This window comes from Lepisosteus oculatus, chromosome 4, assembly GCF_040954835.1.
Source record: "Lepisosteus oculatus isolate fLepOcu1 chromosome 4, fLepOcu1.hap2, whole genome shotgun sequence".
Taxonomy (NCBI): Eukaryota; Metazoa; Chordata; class Actinopteri; order Semionotiformes; family Lepisosteidae; genus Lepisosteus; species Lepisosteus oculatus.
Window position 1 is genome coordinate 8936837 of NC_090699.1, and position 5061 is coordinate 8941897.

Genomic DNA, 5061 nt, shown 5'->3' on the forward strand with positions numbered 1-5061 from the left:
TGTAAAGGAAAGTCAACTGTAAAAAACTTTATAAAGTATGGCGAGTTCTCTGTAATGAAATAAAATTGATCAATTGTTAAATTGATCTCATGCTAAATTACTACCAACACAAAATAAGCAGGGAAGTGTCACAAGTATTTTAGGATCCTACGTACTACAGACAGCTAGTCTGCTAGTCTGCTAGTTTAGTTTATTTTGGGGGCATTATTTTTGAGTTTGCGATGTCTATTTTAAAAATAGGGTAATGTAAAACTTTTACGTTCCAATGCTACAATGCCTGTACACCTGGATTACAGCTCTTGGCACTCCTGGGGTTCAATAACGCTTGTCCTTGTGCTTGAGGAATAGGAACTGCAGCAGGACATTTTGTCTCTGCTCAGTACCGGGGTAAAGTTAGCTTGAAGTTCGAAAACGATTTTGGCACGCCTGTAGCGTTTTCACGAAACCTCTTAGAGTTGCGAGAACACTTGCTCTGTGTATAAAATACATTGTGAATGCTTTCTCAGCCTTCACTTTGTCGTTTTTATGATTTTTTTTTATCCAAGCACGAATATTCTTTTGTCCATATCTTCACAATGGAAGTACAGAACACCTTCAAACCAACTGCATTTTAAAGACCATGACTTGTGGAAATTTCCACTGCCTCTACATCAAACTATCCAGTGAGTTAATTATCTTTTTTTAAACCTCCGGTTTTTCATCGATGCGTAATTACGCACTAACTGGAACCCGGGGGACCCCTGTGTACACACGTTCACAACGCGAGAAATACTGTTCAATACGGCTTCATGCGAAAAACCCGCCTATGACCATAGGAAGCAGGACAGCACAGTCTCCAATTACTCAGACTGTAAGGGCGGGAATAAAGCTTTGTTTAATTAGTGAAACCCTTCCTTTACGTTCTGTTTTCATTCAGGTAAGGGTCAACTATATTCACAATACTACTGACAGCAGGAAAATTAAAATATTCTTTACTCAGCAGCTTATTAAAAACAGCTCCCATGATGTTCAAACCAACTTTTTACACAGAACACTGACACAGCTTTGCGTTCTGAATCTCTTTTTCTCGTGCTTTTATTTAATGTGGCACAACGCACTGGGATAGGGGTATTCTGTTCACAAACCAATAGCATTTAAACCACAGCACCCACAATGCTGCAAGTAAGTGTTTTGCACACTAAGCAGGTCACCTGACTTTTCCCAGCTTTGTTTTGGGTTGTGGCACCTTTCTTTATTTTTTATGATTTTTTGAAGATAACACTACAGGTAATACACTGGGATAGGGGTCTTCTTCATGGCTCAATAGCATTTCAAGTACAACAGCCACACTGCTGAAACCAAGTGTTTTACACACCAGACAGCCCCCCTAATCGTATACAACCTTGCTGTGGCTGTGGCACCTTTCTTTATTTTTTATGATTTTTTCAATATGGCACCATTAGAGAGGCGGTACATGGGGATAGGGGGGTGCTACTCACCCCCACCACCCCTTACCCATCTTGGTGGAAGTTGCCATGTTAAAAAAATCCTAAAAAGAGAATTAAAGTTTCACACAACAAAGCATGACTGTGAAAGGTCAGGAGGCCTGCCTAGTGAGCACAACACTTGATTACAGTAAAAAAATCATAAAAAATAAAGCAATGTTCCACAACTCAAACCAAGGTTGTATAAGGTTAGGGGAGCTGTCTGGTGTGTAAAACACTTGGTTGCAGCACTCTTGTGCTTGAAGAGCTATTGATTCGTGAATAGCACCCCCCTATCCCCATGTACCGCCTGTCTAATGGTGCCATATTGTAAAAATCATTAAAAAATAAAGAAAGGTGCCACAGCCACAGCAAGGTTGTATAAGGTTCTAGGGGCTGTCTGGTGTGTAAAACACTTGGTTGCAGCAGTGTGGCTGTTGTATTTGAAATGCTTATTGAGCCATGAAGAAGACCCCCTATCCCAGTGTATTACCTGTAAGTGTTATTTTAAAAAAATCATTTAAAAAAATAAAGAAAGGTGCCACAACCCAAAACAAAGCTGGGAAAAGTCAGGTGACCTGCTTAGTGTGCAAAACACTTACTTGCAGCTTTGTGGGTGCTGTGGTTTAAATGCTATTGGTTTGTGAACAGAATACCCCTATCCCAGTGCGTTGTGCCACATTAAATAAAAGCACGAGAAAAAGAGATTCAGAACGCAAAGCTGTGTCAGTGTTCTGTGTAAAAAGTCGGTTTGAACATCATGGGAGCTGTTTTTAATAAGCTGCTGAGTAAAGAATATTTTAATCTTCCTGCTGTCAGTAGTATTGTGAATATAGTTGACCCTTACCTGGATGAAAACAGGACATAAAGGAAGGGTTTCAGAAATCAAACAAAGCTTTATTCCCGTGCTTACAGTCTGCGTAATTGGAGACTGTGCTGTTCTGCTTCCTATGGTCATATACGCGTTTTTCGCACGAAGCCGTATTGAACAGTATTTCTCGCGTTGTGAACGTGTGCACACAGCGGTTCCAGTTCGTGCGTAATTACGCATCGACGAAACCCGGAGGTTTTAAAAAAGATAATTAACTCACTGATAGTTTGATGTAGAGGCTGTGGAAATATCCACAAGTCGTGGTCTTTAAAATGCATTTGGTTTGAAGGCGTTCTGTACTTCCATTGTGAAGATATGGACAAGAGTCCTTGCACTGGCTTCCGGTCAAATTCCGCGTAGACTTTAAAATCCTCATGCTCACCTATAAGGCTTTACATGGCTTGGCACCTCAATACCTGTCTGAACTTTTATCGCCCTACTCCTCAACTCGCAACCTCCGCTCTTCAAATTCTGCCCTCCTTACTGTCCCCCAAGCCCGTCTACATTGTATGGGCGACAGGGCCTTCTCCTGCTATGCCCCCAAGCTCTGGAACTCTTTGCCCAAGGATATTAGAGAGTCACCTTCTCTAAACTCCTTCAAATCTAGACTCAAAACTTTCTTCTTCAGAAAAGCCTTTCCTTAACTGGTTCCATTCTTCACCCCTCTGCTCTTCTTAATACCACCTTCCACAGTCTCCTCTATTGTTATTGTTGTATTGTTGTAATTATAATTGTGTCCTATCCTGTGAAATCTTCTTAATTATTGTTGTAGTCTTCTTATTTATTGTTATTGTCATCCTGTAAAGCGCTTTGAGAAGCCACCTTTAAAGGCGCTATATAAAATAAAGTTTATTATTATTATTATTATTATTATTATTATTATTTCTGTGTAAGAGCCGGCGTACCAGAGCAGGTGACGTCACCGCCCTTCCCTGTGATAGCAGGACTACAGCTAGTGGGCTGTGGTGAGATCTCTCTTTAGCTCACGGGGCTAGGTCGCTGCAGAGAGACGCGGGAGTCCCGGATTCGATCCCCCGACGGTGGGGGGCCGACCTAATGCGGCAAGCGCGCCCGCCTGAGCCCCCATTGCGTTACATTATTATAGGAGAATATTCGTGCTTGGTCAAAACAATGTCATAAAAACGAAAAAGTGAAGGCTGAGAAAGCATTCACAATGTATTTTATACACAAAGCAGGTGTTCTCGCAACTCTAAGAGGTTTCGTGAAAACGCTACAGGCATGCCAAAATCGTTTTCGAACTTCAAGCTAACTTTACCCCGGTCGCAGTTATGACAACAAAAAGTCTTAATTGCACAAATCGTTAAGCCCTTGATTAAGTCCGGCCATGTGCAACACAAACAGCATTGCGAGTTGCACTTCTCTGAAGACATTCACAAAGCAGACATCTGGTGTCCGAATTGATAATACCTTGATGAGCGCAACCGAAATATACTAATATGTGATCGTGTTTTTTTTTATCTTTTCTGTACCTGGTTATCGGTAGAGCATTAATCGTTCAGATCGGTTAATACAGTTTTGTTCCATATAGATTGTATTAGACGGCGACTCCAGCTCAGCAAGGGCAGAAGAAAACAGTAACTCACTTGAAAATATTGAAGCTCGATTACAGAAGGAAAATAACAAAAGCAAATCAGTCTGGGCGAAAACGAAACTGCACTTAATCCAAGTCTCTTAAAAGCGGAACAAAACTCCGCCTTTCCATTCAGTATTCCTATTGCTCGGTTCTGTTCACGGGGCGGATAAGGTACAGGATAATTCAAGTCTGTCACGAAGCCCTCACCTGCCTGGCAGAGGAATCACAGACTGGCTCTCAGAGGGAAGAGGGCACACAGCGCACACCCACTCTCTGACCGCTGGGAGCCCAGCGTCTCTCTCCCTGCTGCCCTCTCTGGAGGGCACAGGCTCCTGCAGCCCAGGCCAGCAGCTCGTGGGCGGTGGTGGGGGTCTCAGCTCAGCACAGTCTCACTGGCCTGGTCCACCCCAAGCCCTTCTTCCACAGCTCCCATTGCTGTGCTCGTCCTCATAGACCCAGCAGCCTTACTCACTGTAGCTCAGCTCCACTGGACATGCACAGCATGAGTGACATAGAGCACAAAAAACAGCTTTTCTTATTCACACTTACTTTCTGTAGGTCCTAAAAACACAAAGTCACACAGACACAAAAATCAAATTTAATTTCTAAGAGAAAATATTATAATTAATAATAATTGCTTACACTTAGATAGCGCTTTTCTGGACACTCAAAGCACTTTACAGGTAATGGGGACTCCCCTCCACCACCACCAGTGTGCAGCCCCACCTGGATGATGCTCCAGTACTCTCACCACACACCAGCTCTCATTGGGGAGGAGAGCAGAGTAATGAAGCCAGTTCAGAGAGGGGGGTTATTAGGAGGCCATAATGGGTAAGGGCCAATGGGAAATTTGGCCAGGACACCGGGGTTACACCCCTACTCTTTTTGAGAAACACCTGGGATTTTTAATGACCACAGAGAGTCAGGACCTCGGTTTTACATATCATCCGCAGGACTATACTGGGACATTAGGACCCACATGGACCGCAAGGTGAGCACTCCCTGCTGGCCCCACTAACACCTCTTCCAGCAGCAACCTTAGTTTTTTCCAGGAGTCTCCATCCAGGTACTGACCAGGCTCACACCTGCTGAGCTCCAGTGGGGCTGCCAGTTAAGAGTTGCAGGGCGATATG